The sequence below is a fragment of the Tachypleus tridentatus genome, unplaced genomic scaffold (assembly GCF_004210375.1).
Source record: "Tachypleus tridentatus isolate NWPU-2018 unplaced genomic scaffold, ASM421037v1 Hic_cluster_2, whole genome shotgun sequence".
Lineage (NCBI taxonomy): Eukaryota > Metazoa > Arthropoda > Merostomata > Xiphosura > Limulidae > Tachypleus > Tachypleus tridentatus.
The window spans coordinates 5535722-5550927 of record NW_027467782.1 but is presented as its reverse complement, the minus strand read 5'-3'; the positions used below and the strand labels follow the sequence as shown (position 1 = coordinate 5550927).

Below are 15206 nucleotides of genomic sequence, written 5' to 3'. Positions count from 1 at the left end.
AACAAATTTCAAAGACATGTTCATGCAGAATACACAAGTCGAGAAGCTATTTAAGTCAATAGACAAATTTACACAGACACTCCATACAAAGAAGGATATAATGAAAACTCAATCATCACAAACGCACTTTTAAACATCAACTGATTTCTTCCAAACAAGCATGTTGAAACCTAGATATGTATTTCCAAGATAGCCTGGAGAACTAAGACAGACAAACAACCTGTTAGCGACTTTTGAAGATTTCGACACTCATTATCGAGTCAGTCTCATCACAGATATGGAACTGATGCTGTGTTCGACAGAATCTTCTATTACTGTCTCGTGTTCTCAACATTTTACTCCTACAAAGAAAAACAATCTTCGAAAACGACGACCACGAGACGTTTTCAGACTTACCATCGACCCTTTTAAAAATAGTCCATTATTCATTATGTATACTAATAATTTGTAATGTGAACATATTACCACATGCTATTTATAAAATTATTGTACCTTTTAAAAGTAATGGATTAATATGTTTCTAGTCTTATATTTTTGTGAGGTGATAAAACTGTATACTTTCCTTGTAAGTTTATTATGCAGCAGTTAGAAAATTGTGCACAATTACTATTTAATTATATGAATTTTACTAAGTAAGTGGTGTATTATATTCACACAAGTAAGCACCATTTCTCCAAGTTATATTAATAACCTTTTAGAAGTGTATGTAGCTGTAACATTCGCAATGTCCTAATAATATGATGTTAGTTTTGAATATGTAATACAACAGTTCTGCTTAGATTATATGCAGAAATTAATCTATTTTAGTAAATGTATGGTTTTAATCCTTACAATATTAATAACACAATGGATTATTTTGATCTATAAACCTTGTAACCATTACTGTGATCACACTTTGAAAGTTCCTTGGAAATAATATATTTCTACAACTGTTATTTTAACTCTTCAGAATTTGTCGAATCTCCCTTTAAATCAAAATGTACAGTTATTCAGTTACACATTTTAACACTGAGTTATGCAACTATTTTTACGGGGACTGAAATAATTACAACTGAATACAAACCCTTATTGATGTAAGCTGTTTTTGGATGAATCAAATTACCAACACTACATTTTTTTTTCTTTCCTTGGCAGGTCATAAAAGTATTAGAGTGTCTGATCAAACTATGTTATCAAATTAATGGAATAAGTGTCTGATCAAACTATGCGATCGAATTGATGGAGTGAGTGTCTGATCAAATTAAGTGATCAAATTGATGGAAGGAGAGTCTAATCAAACTATGTGATGAAATTGATGGAATGAGGGTCTGATCAAACAATGTGATCAAATTCATGTAATGTTTGTGATCAAACCATGTGATGAAATTGATGGAATGAGTGTCTGAACAAACAATGTGATCAAATTAATGCAATGAGTGTCTGATCAAATTATGTTATGAAATTGATGGTATGAGTGTCTGATCAAATTATGTGATCGAAAAAATGGAGTGCGTGTCTGATCAAACTAGGTGATCAAATTGATGGAATGAGAGTCTGATCAAACTATGTAATCCAATTGATGGAATGAGTGTTTGGTCAAACAATGTGATCAAATTGATGGAATTTGTGTGATCAAAGCATGTGATCAAATTGATGGAATGAGTGTCTGATCAAACTATGTGATCAAATTATAGGAATGAGTGTCTGATCAAATTATGTGATCGAATTGATGGAATGAATGTCTGATCAAACTATGTGATCGAATTGATGGAATGAGTGTCTTATCAAACTTTGTGATGAAATTGATGGAATGAATTACTGATCAAACTATGTGATGAAATTGATGGAAAGAGTGTCTGGTCAAACTATGTGGTCTGATTGATGGAATGTCTGTCTGATCAAACTATGTTATCAAATTGATGGAATGTGTGTCTGATGAAATTGATGGAATGAGTGTTTGATCAAATTATGTGATCGAATAAATGGAATCAGTGTCTGATCATACTATGCGATCGAAATGATGAAATGAATGATTGATCAAACTATGTGATCCAATTGATGGAGTGCGTGTCTGATCAAACTAGGTGATCAAATTGATGGAATGTGTGTCTGATCAAACAATGTGATCGAATTAATGGAATGTGTGTGATCAAATTATGTTATCGAATTGATGGAAAGAATGTCTGTTAAAATTATGTGATCGAATTGATGGAATGAGTGTCTGATTAAATTATGTGATTAAATTGATGGAATAAGTGTTTGATCAAACGATGTGATCGAATTGATGGAATGAGTGTTTGATCAAATTATGTGATGAAATTGATGGAATGAATGTCTGATCAAACTATGTGATCGAATTGATGGAAGGAATGTCTGATCAATTTATGTGATGAAATTGATGGAATGAGTGTCTGATCAAACTATGTGATCGAATTAATGTAATGTTTGTCTCATCAAACTATGTGATGAAATTGATGGAATGAGGGTCTGATCAAACAATGTGATCAAATTCATGTAATGTGTGTGATCAAACCATGTGATCAAATTGATGGAATGAGTGTCTGAACAAACAATGTGATCAAATTAATGCAATGAGTGTCTGATCAAATTATGTTATGAAATTGATAGAAGGAGAGTCTGATCAAACTATGTGATCGAGTTGATGGAATGTGTCTCTGATCAAAAAATGAGATCAAATTGATGTAATGTGTGTGATCAAACCATGTGATCAAATTGATGGAATAAGTGTTTGATCAAACTATGTGATCAAATTAATGGAATAAGTGTCTAATCAAACTATGTGATGAAGTTGATGGAATGAGTGTCTGATCAAACTATGTGATGAAAATGATGGAAAGAGTGTCTGATCAAACTATGTGATCAAATTGATGGAATGTGTGTCTGATCAAACTATGTGATCAAATTGATGGAATGTGTGTCTGATGAAATTGATGGAATGAGTGTCTGATCAAACTATGTGATGAAACTGATGGAATGAGTGTCTGATCAAACTATGTGATCAAATTGATGGAATGAGTGTCTGATCAAACTATGTGATCGAATTGATGGAATGTGTGTCTGATCAAACTATGTGATCAAATTGATGGAATGAGTGTCTGATCAAACTATGTGATCTGATTGATGGAATGTGTGTCTGATCAAACTATGTTATCAAATTGATGGAATATGTGATCAAATTGTGTCTGATCAAACTATGTGATCAAATTGATGGAATGAGTGTCTGATCAAACTATGTGATGAAATTGATGGAATGAGTGTCTGATCAAACTATGTGATGAAATTGATGGAATGAGTGTCTGATCAAACTATGTGATGAAATTGATGGAATGAGTGTCTGATCAAACTATGTGATGATGGAAAGTGTCTGATCAAACTATGTGATCAAATTGATGGAATGAGGTTCTGATCAAACTATGTGATCGAATTGATGGAATGAGTGTCTGATCAAACTATGTGATCAATTTGATGGAATGAGTGTTTGGTCAAACAAGTGATCAAATTGTTAAAATAAGTGTCTGATCAAAATATGTGATCAAATTGATGGAATGTGTGTCTGATCAAACTATGTGATCAAATTGATGGAATGTGTCTGATCAAACTATGTGATCAAATTGATGGAATAAGTGTCTGATCAAACTATGTGATCAAATTAATGGAATAAGTGTCTAATCAAACTATGTGATGAAATTGATGGAAAGAGTGTCTGATCAAACTATGTGATCAAATTGATGGAATGTGTGTCTGATCAAACTATGTTATCAAATTGATGGAATGTGTGTCTGATGAAATTGATGGAATGAGTGTTTGATCAAACTAGGTGATCGAATTGATGGAATGAGTGTCTGATCAAACTATGTGATCAAATTGATGGAATGAGTGTCTGATCAAACTATGTGATCTAATTGATAGAATGTTTGTCTGATCAAACTATGTTATCAAATTGATGGAGTGTGTGTCTGATGAAATTGATGGAATGAGTGTTTGATCAAACTATGTGATCGAATTGATGGAATGAGTGTCTGATCAAATTATGTGATAAAATTGATGGAATGAGTGTCTGATCAAACTTTGTGATGAAATTGATGGAATGAGTGTCTGATCAAACTATGTGATGAAATTGATGGAATGTGTGTCTGATCAAACTATGTGATGAAATTGATGGAAAAAGTGTCTGGTCAAACTATGTGATCTAATTGATGGAATGTTTGTCTGATCAAACTATGTTATCAAATTGATGGAGTGTGTGTCTGATCAAACTAGGTGATCAAATTGATGGAATGAGAGTGTGATCAAATTATGTGATGAAATTGATGGAATGAGTGTCTGATCAAACTATGTGATGAAATTGATGGAATGAATGTCTGATCAAACTATGTGATGAAATTGATGGAATGTGTGTCTGATCAAACTATGTGATCGAATTGTTTGAAATAGTGTCTGATCAATCTATGTGATCAAATTGATGGAATGAGTGTCTGATCAAACTATGTGATCAAATTGATGGAATGAGTGTCTGATCAAACTATGTGATCAAATTGATGGAATGAGTGTCTGATCAAACTATGTGATCGAATTGATGGAATGAGTGTCTGATCAAATTATGTGATGAAATTGATGGAATGAGTGTCTGATCAAACTTTGTGATGAAATTGATGGAAAGAGTGTCTGGTCAAACTATTGATCAAAATTGATGGAATGTGTGTCTGATCAAACTATGTGATCAAATTGATGGAATGTGTGATCTGATCAAACTATGATGAAATTGATGGAATGAGTGTCTGATCAAACTATGTGATCGAATTGATGGAATGAGTGTCTGATCAAACTATGTGATCGAATTGATGGAATGAGTGTCTGATCAAACTATGTGATCAAATTGATGGAATGAGTGTCTGATCAAATTATGTGATCGAATTGATGGAATGAATGTCTGATCAAACTATGTGATCGAATTGATGGAGTGTGTGTCTGATCAAACTAGGTGATCAAATGGATGGAATGAGTGTGTGATCAAACTATGTGATCGAATTGATGGAATGAATGTCTTATCAAACTATGTGATGAAATTGATGGAATGTGTGTCTGATTAAACTATGTGATCGAATTGATGGAATAAGTGTCTGATCAAACTATATGATCAAATTGATGGAGTGTGTGTCTGACCAAATTATGTCTGATGAAATTGATGGAATGAGTGTCTGATCAAACTATGTTATCAAATTGATGGAATGTGTGTCTGATGAAATTGATGGAATGAGTGTTTGATCAAACTATGTGATCGAATTGATGGAATGAGTGTCTGATCAAACTTTGTGATGAAATTGATGGAATGAATGTCTGATCAAACTATGTGATGAAATTGATGGAATGAGTGTCTGATCAAATTATGTGATCAAATTGATGGAATGAGTGTCTGATCAAACTATGTGATCGAATTGATGGAATGAGTGTCTGATCAAACTATGTGATCAAATTGATGGAATGAATGTCTGATCAAACTATGTGATCGAATTGATGGAATGAGTGTCTGATCAAACTATGTGATCAAATTGATGGAATGAGTGTCTGATCAAAATTGATGTGATCAAAAATTGATGGAATGAGTGTCTGATCAAACTATGTGATCAAATTGATGGAATGAGTGTCTGATCAAACTATGTGATCAAATTGATGGAATGAGTGTCTGATCAAACTATGTGATCAAATTGATGGAATGAGTGTCTGATCAAACTATGTGATCAAATTGATGGAATGAGTGTCTGATCAAACTATGTGATGAAATTGATGGAATGAGTGTCTGATCAAACTATGTGATCAAATTGATGGAATGAGTGTCTGATCAAACTATGTGATCAAATGATGATCAAACTATGTGAAATTGATGGAATGAGTGTCTGATCAAACTATGTGATCAAATTGATGGAATGAGTGTCTGATCAAACTATGTGATCAAATTGATGGAATGAGTGTCTGATCAAACTATGTGATCAAATTGATGGAATGAGTGTCTGATCAAACTATGTGATCAAATTGATGGAATGAGTGTCTGATCAAACTATGTGATCAAATTGATGGAATGTGTGTCTGATCAAACTATGTGATCAAATTGATGGAATGTGTGTCTGATCAAACTATGTGATCAAATTGATGGAATGAGTGTCTGATCAAACTATGTGATCAAATTGATGGAATGAGTGTCTGATCAAACTATGTGATCAAATTGATGGAATGAGTGTCTGATCAAACTATGTGATCAAATTGATGGAATGAGTGTCTGATCAAACTATGTGATCAAATTGATGGAATGAGTGTCTGATCAAACTATGTGATCAAATTGATGGAATGAGTGTCTGATCAAACTATGTGATCAAATTGATGGAATGAGTGTCTGATCAAACTATGTGATCAAATTGATGGAATGAGTGTCTGATCAAACTATGTGATGAAATTGATGGAATGAGTGTCTGATCAAACTATGTGATCAAAATTGATGGAATGAGTGTCTGATCAAACTATGTGATCAAATTGATGGAATGAGTGTCTGATCAAACTGATGATCAAAATTGATCAAATTGATGGAATGAGTGTCTGATCAAATTGATGGAATGTGTCTGATCAAACTATGTGATGATGGAATGAGTGTCTGATCAAACTATGTGATCAAATTGATGGAATGAGTGTCTGATCAAACTATGTGATGAAATTGATGGAATGAGTGTCTGATCAAACTATGTGATGAAATTGATGGAATGAGTGTCTGATCAAACTATGTGATGAAATTGATGGAATGAGTGTCTGATCAAACTATGTGATGAAATTGATGGAATGAGTGTCTGATCAAACTATGTGATGGAATTGATGGAATGAGTGTCTGATCAAACTATGTGATCAAATTGATGGAATTGTGTCTGATCAAACTATGTGGAAATTGATGGAATGAGTGTCTGATCAAAAACTATGATGAATTGATGGAATGAGTGTCTGATCAAACTATGTGATCAAATTGATGGAATGAGTGTCTGATCAAACTATGTGATCAAATTGATGGAATGAGTGTCTGATCAAACTATGTGATCAAATTGATGGAATGAGTGTCTGATCAAACTATGTGATCAAATTGATGGAATGAGTGTCTGATCAAACTATCAAATTGATGGAATGAGTGTCTGATCAAACTATGTGATCAAATTGATGGAATGAGTGTCTGATCAAACTATGTGATCAAATTGATGGAATGTGTCTGATCAAACTATGTGATCAAATTGATGGAATGAGTGTCTGATCAAACTATGTGATGAAATTGATGGAATGAGTGTCTGATCAAACTATGTGATGAGTGTCTGATCAAACTATGTGATCAAATTGATGGAATGAGTGTCTGATCAAACTATGTGATCAAATTGATGGAATGAGTGTCTGATCAAACTATGTGATCAAATTGATGGAATGAGTGTCTGATCAAACTATGTGATCAAATTGATGGAATGAGTGTCTGATCAAAATTGATATGTGATGAAATTGATGGAATGAGTGTCTGATCAAACTATGTGATCAAATTGATGGAATGAGTGTCTGATCAAACTATGTGATCAAATTGATGGAATGAGTGTCTGATCAAACTATGTGATCAAATTGATGGAATGTGATCAAATTGATGGAATGAGTGTCTGATCAAACTATGTGATCAAATTGATGGAATGAGTGTCTGATCAAACTATGTGATCAAATTGATGGAATGAGTGTCTGATCAAACTATGTGATGAAATTGATGGAATGAGTGTCTGATCAAACTATGTGATGAAATTGATGGAATGTCTGATGTCTGATCAAATTGAAACTATGTCTGATCAAAATTGATGGAATTGATGGTGTCTGATCAAACTATGTGATCAAATTGATGGAATGAGTGTCTGATCAAACTATGTGATCAAATTGATGGAATGAGTGTCTGATCAAACTATGTGATCAAATTGATGGAATGAGTGTCTGATCAAACTATGTGATCAAATTGATGGAATGAGTGTCTGATCAAACTATGTGATCAAATTGATGGAATGAGTGTCTGATCAAACTATGTGATGAAATTGATGGAATGAGTGTCTGATCAAACTATGTGATCAAATTGATGGAATGAGTGTCTGATCAAACTATGTGATCAAATTGATGGAATGAGTGTCTGATCAAACTATGTGATCAAATTGATGGAATGAGTGTCTGATCAAACTATGTGATCAAATTGATGGAATGAGTGTCTGATCAAACTATGTGATCAAATTGATGGAATGAGTGTCTGATCAAACTATGTGATCAAATTGATGGAATGAGTGTCTGATCAAACTATGTGATCAAATTGATGGAATGAGTGTCTGATCAAACTATGTGATCAAATTGATGGAATGAGTGTCTGATCAAACTATGTGATCAAATTGATGGAATGAGTGTCTGATCAAACTATGTGATCAAATTGATGGAATGAGTGTCTGATCAAACTATGTGATCAAATTGATGGAATGAGTGTCTGATCAAACTATGTGATCAAATTGATGGAATGAGTGTCTGATCAAACTATGTGATCAAATTGATGGAATGAGTGTCTGATCAAACTATGTGATGAAATTGATGGAATGAGTGTCTGATCAAACTATGTGATCAAATTGATGGAATGTCTGATCAAAGTGTCTGATCAAACTATGTGATCAAACTAAATTGATGGAATGAGTGTCTGATCAAACTATGTGATCAAATTGATGGAATGAGTGTCTGATCAAACTATGTGATGGAAATTGATGGAATGGAATGTGTCTGATCAAACTATGTGATGTGATGGAAATTGATGGAATGAAGTGTCTGATCAAACTATGTGATCAAATTGATGGAATGAGTGTCTGATCAAACTATGTGATCAAATTGATGGAGTGTCTGATCAAACTATGTGATCAAATTGATGGAATGAGTGTGATCAAACTATGTGATCAAATTGATGGAATGAGTGTCTGATCAAACTATGTGATCAAATTGATGGAATGAGTGTCTGATCAAACTATGTGATCAAATTGATGGAATGAGTGTCTGATCAAACTATGTGATCAAATTGATGGAATGAGTGTCTGATCAAACTATGTGATCAAATTGATGGAATGAGTGTCTGATCAAACTATGTGATCAAATTGATGGAATGAGTGTCTGATCAAACTATGTGATCAAATTGATGGAATGAGTGTCTGATCAAACTATGTGATCAAATTGATGGAATGAGTGTCTGATCAAACTATGTGATGAAATTGATGGAATGAGTGTCTGATCAAACTATGTGATCAAATTGATGGAATGAGTGTCTGATCAAACTATGTGATCAAATTGATGGAATGAGTGTCTGATCAAACTGATCAAATTGATGGAATGTGTCTGATGATCAAATTGATGGAATGAGTGTCTGATCAAACTATGTGATCAAATTGATGGAATGAGTGTCTGATCAAACTATGTGATCAAATTGATGGAATGAGTGTCTGATCAAACTATGTGATCAAATTGATGGAAAGTGTCTGATCAAACTATGTGATCAAATTGATGGAATGAGTGTCTGATCAAACTATGTGATCAAATTGATGGAATGAGTGTCTGATCAAACTATGTGATCAAATTGATGGAATGAGTGTCTGATCAAACTATGTGATCAAATTGATGGAATGAGTGTCTGATCAAACTATGTGATCAAATTGATGGAATGAGTGTCTGATCAAACTATGTGATCAAATTGATGGAATGAGTGTCTGATCAAACTATGTGATCAAATTGATGGAATGAGTGTCTGATCAAACTATGTGATCAAATTGATGGAAAATGTGATGATCAAATTGATGGAATGAGTGTCTGATCAAACTATGTGATCAAATTGATGGAATGAGTGTCTGATCAAACTATGTGATCAAATTGATGGAATGAGTGTCTGATCAAACTATGTGATCAAATTGATGGAATGAGTGTCTGATCAAACTATGTGATCAAATTGATGGAATGAGTGTCTGATCAAACTATGTGATCAAATTGATGGAATGAGTGTCTGATCAAACTATGTGATCAAATTGATGGAATGAGTGTCTGATCAAACTATGTGATCAAATTGATGGAATGAGTGTCTGATCAAACTATGTGATCAAATTGATGGAATGAGTGTCTGATCAAACTATGTGATCAAATTGATGGAATGAGTGTCTGATCAAACTATGTGATCAAATTGAAATTGATGGAATGAGTGTCTGATCAAACTATGTGATCAAATTGATGGAATGAGTGTCTGATCAAACTATGTGATCAAATTGATGGAATGAGTGTCTGATCAAACTATGTGATCAAATTGATGGAATGAGTGTCTGATCAAACTATGTGATCAAATTGATGGAATGAGTGTCTGATCAAACTATGTGATCAAATTGATGGAAAGTGTCTGATCAAACTATGTGATCAAATTGATGGAATGAGTGTCTGATCAAACTATGTGATCAAATTGATGGAATGAGTGTCTGATCAAACTATGTGATCAAATTGATGGAATGAGTGTCTGATCAAACTATGTGATCAAATTGATGGAATGAGTGTCTGATCAAACTATGTGATCAAATTGATGGAATGAGTGTCTGATCAAACTATGTGATCAAATTGATGGAATGAGTGTCTGATCAAACTATGTGATGAAATTGATGGAATGAGTGTCTGATCAAACTATGTGATGAAATTGATGGAATGAGTGTCTGATCAAACTATGTGATCAAATTGATGGAATGAGTGTCTGATCAAACTATGTGATCAAATTGATGGAATGAGTGTCTGATCAAACTATGTGATCAAATTGATGGAAAATTGATGGAATGATGGAATGTCTGATCAAACTATGTGATCAAATTGATGGAATGAGTGTCTGATCAAACTATGTGATCAAATTGATGGAATGAGTGTCTGATCAAACTATGTGATCAAATTGATGGAATGAGTGTCTGATCAAACTATGTGATCAAATTGATGGAATGAGTGTCTGATCAAACTATGTGATCAAATTGATGGAATGAGTGTCTGATCAAACTATGTGATCAAATTGATGGAATGAGTGTCTGATCAAACTATGTGATCAAATTGATGGAATGAGTGTCTGATCAAACTATGTGATCAAATTGATGGAATGAGTGTCTGATCAAACTATGTGATCAAATTGATGGAATGAGTGTCTGATCAAATTGATGGAATGAGTGTCTGATCAAACTATGTGATCGAAATTGATGGAATGAGTGTCTGATCAAACTATGTGATCAAATTGATGGAATGAGTGTCTGATCAAACTATGTGATCAAATTGATGGAATGAGTGTCTGATCAAACTATGTGATCAAATTGATGGAATGAGTGTCTGATCAAACTATGTGATCAAATTGATGGAATGAGTGTCTGATCAAACTATGTGATCAAATTGATGGAATGAGTGTCTGATCAAACTATGTGATCAAATTGATGGAATGATGGAATGTCTGATGATCAACTATGTGATCAAATTGATGGAATGAGTGTCTGATCAAACTATGTGATGAAATTGATGGAATGAGTGTCTGATCAAACTATGTGATGAAATTGATGGAATGTGTCTGATCAAACTATGTGATCAAATTGATGGAATGAGTGTCTGATCAAACTATGTGATGAAATTGATGGAATGAGTGTCTGATCAAACTATGTGATGAAATTGATGGAATGAGTGTCTGATCAAACTATGTGATCAAATTGATGGAATCAAACTATGTGTCTGATCAAACTATGTGATGAAATTGATGGAATGAGTGTCTGATCAAACTATGTGATCAAATTGATGGAATGATGAAATTGATGTCTGATCAAACTATGTGATCAAATTGATGGAATGAGTGTCTGATCAAACTATGTGATCAAATTGATGGAATGAGTGTCTGATCAAACTATGTGATCAAATTGATGGAATGAGTGTCTGATCAAACTATGTGATCAAATTGATGGAATGAGTGTCTGATCAAACTATGTGATCAAATTGATGGAATGAGTGTCTGATCAAACTATGTGATCAAATTGATGGAATGAGTGTCTGATCAAACTATGTGATCAAATTGATGGAATGAGTGTCTGATCAAACTATGTGATCAAATTGATGGAATGAGTGTCTGATCAAACTATGTGATCAAATTGATGGAATGAGTGTCTGATCAAACTATGTGATCAAATTGATGGAATGAGTGTCTGATCAAACTATGTGATCAAATTGATGGAATGAGTGTCTGATCAAACTATGTGATCAAATTGATGGAATGAGTGTCTGATCAAACTATGTGATCAAATTGATGGAATGAGTGTCTGATCAAACTATGTGATCAAATTGATGGAATGAGTGTCTGATCAAACTATGTGATCAAATTGATGGAATGAGTGTCTGATCAAACTATGTGATCAAATTGATGGAATGAGTGTCTGATCAAACTATGTGATCAAATTGATGGAATGAGTGTCTGATCAAACTATGTGATCAAATTGATGGAATGAGTGTCTGATCAAACTATGTGATCAAATTGATGGAATGAGTGTCTGATCAAACTATGTGATCAAATTGATGGAATGAGTGTCTGATCAAACTATGTGATCAAATTGATGGAATGAGTGTCTGATCAAACTATGTGATCAAATTGATGGAATGAGTGTCTGATCAAACTATGTGATGAAATTGATGGAATGAGTGTCTGATCAAATGGAATATGTGATCAAAATTGATGGAATGAGTGTCTGATCAAACTATGTGATCAAATTGATGGAATGAGTGTCTGATCAAACTATGTGATCAAATTGATGGAATGAGTGTCTGATCAAACTATGTGATCAAATTGATGGAATGAGTGTCTGATCAAACTATGTGATCAAATTGATGGAATGAGTGTCTGATCAAACTATGTGATCAAAATTGATGGAATGAGTGTCTGATCAAACTATGTGATCAAATTGATGGAATGAGTGTCTGATCAAACTATGTGATCAAATTGATGGAATGAGTGTCTGATCAAACTATGTGATCAAATTGATGGAATGAGTGTCTGATCAAACTATGTGATCAAATTGATGGAATGAGTGTCTGATGTGATCAAATTGATGGAATAGTGTCTGATCAAAATGTGATCAAATTGATGGAGTGTCTGATCAAACTATGTGATCAAATTGATGGAATGAGTGTCTGATCAAAACTATGTGATGAGTGTCTGATCAAATTGATGGAATGAGTGTCTGATCAAACTATGTGATCAAATTGATGGAATGAGTGTCTGATCAAACTATGTGATCAAATTGATGGAATGAGTGTCTGATCAAACTATGTGATCAAATTGATGGAATGAGTGTCTGATCAAACTATGTGATCAAATTGATGGAATGAGTGTCTGATCAAACTATGTGATCAAATTGATGGAATGAGTGTCTGATCAAACTATGTGATCAAATTGATGGAATGAGTGTCTGATCAAACTATGTGATCAAATTGATGGAATGAGTGTCTGATCAAACTATGTGATCAAATTGATGGAATGAGTGTCTGATCAAACTATGTGATCAAATTGATGGAATGAGTGTCTGATCAAACTATGTGATGATGGAATGAGTGTCTGATCAAACTATGTGAATGAGTGTCTGATCAAACTATGTGATGAAATTGATGGAATGAGTGTCTGATCAAACTATGTGATGAAATTGATGGAATGAGTGTCTGATCAAACTATGTGATCAAATTGATGATCAAATTGATGGAAGTGTCTGATCAAACTATGTGATCAAATTGATGGAATGAGTGTCTGATCAAACTATGTGATCAAATTGATGGAATGAGTGTCTGATCAAACTATGTGATCAAATTGATGGAATGAGTGTCTGATCAAACTATGTGATCAAATTGATGGAATGAGTGTCTGATCAAACTATGTGATCAAATTGATGGAATGAGTGTCTGATCAAACTATGTGATCAAATTGATGGAATGAGTGTCTCTGATCAAACTATGTGATCAAATTGATGGAATGAGTGTCTGATCAAACTATGTGATCAAATTGATGGAATGAGTGTCTGATCAAACTATGTGATCAAATTGATGGAATGAGTGTCTGATCAAACTATGTGATGAAATTGATGGAATGAGTGTCTGATCAAACTATGTGATGAAATTGATGGAATGAGTGTCTGATCAAACTATGTGATGAAATTGATGGAATGAGTGTCTGATCAAACTATGTGATCAAATTGATGGAATGAGTGTCTGATCAAACTATGTGATCAAATTGATGGAATGAGTGTCTGATCAAACTATGTGATCAAATTGATGGAATGAGTGTCTGATCAAACTATGTGATCAAATTGATGGAATGAGTGTCTGATCAAACTATGTGATCAAATTGATGGAATGAGTGTCTGATCAAACTATGTGATCAAATTGATGGAATGAGTGTCTGATCAAACTATGTGATCAAATTGATGGAATGAGTGTCTGATCAAACTATGTGATCAAATTGATGGAATGAGTGTCTGATCAAACTATGTGATCAAATTGATGGAATGAGTGTCTGATCAAACTATGTGATCAAATTGATGGAATGAGTGTCTGATCAAACTATGTGATCAAATTGATGGAATGAGTGTCTGATCAAACTATGTGATGAAATTGATGGAATGAGTGTCTGATCAAACTATGTGATGAAATTGATGGAATGAGTGTCTGATCAAACTATGTGATCAAATTGATGGAATGAGTGTCTGATCAAACTATGTGATCAAATTGATGGAATGAGTGTCTGATCAAACTATGTGATCAAATTGATGGAATGAGTGTCTGATCAAACTATGTGATCAAATTGATGGAATGAGTGTCTGATCAAACTATGTGATCAAATTGATGGAATGAGTGTCTGATCAAACTATATGATCAAATGATGGAATTGATGGAATGAGTGTCTGATCAAACTATGTGATCAAATTGATGGAATCAAAGTGTCTGATCAAACTATGTGATCAAATTGATGGAAGTGTCTGATCAAACTATGTGATCAAATTGATGGAATGAGTGTCTGATCAAACTATGTGATCAAATTGATGGAATGAGTGTCTGATCAAACTATGTGATCAAATTGATGGAATGAGTGTCTGTCAAACTATGTGATCAAATGA

The 15206-nt window shown here is 33.6% G+C and overlaps 1 protein-coding gene across 4 annotated transcripts in view; it reads left to right on the top strand.

Annotated features, from left to right (window-relative positions):
* Positions 1-15206, top strand: part of LOC143242663 (dynein axonemal heavy chain 7-like) — a 619118-nt gene that overhangs the window by 345662 nt on the left and 258250 nt on the right. The gene's annotated exons all lie outside the window — the stretch shown is intronic.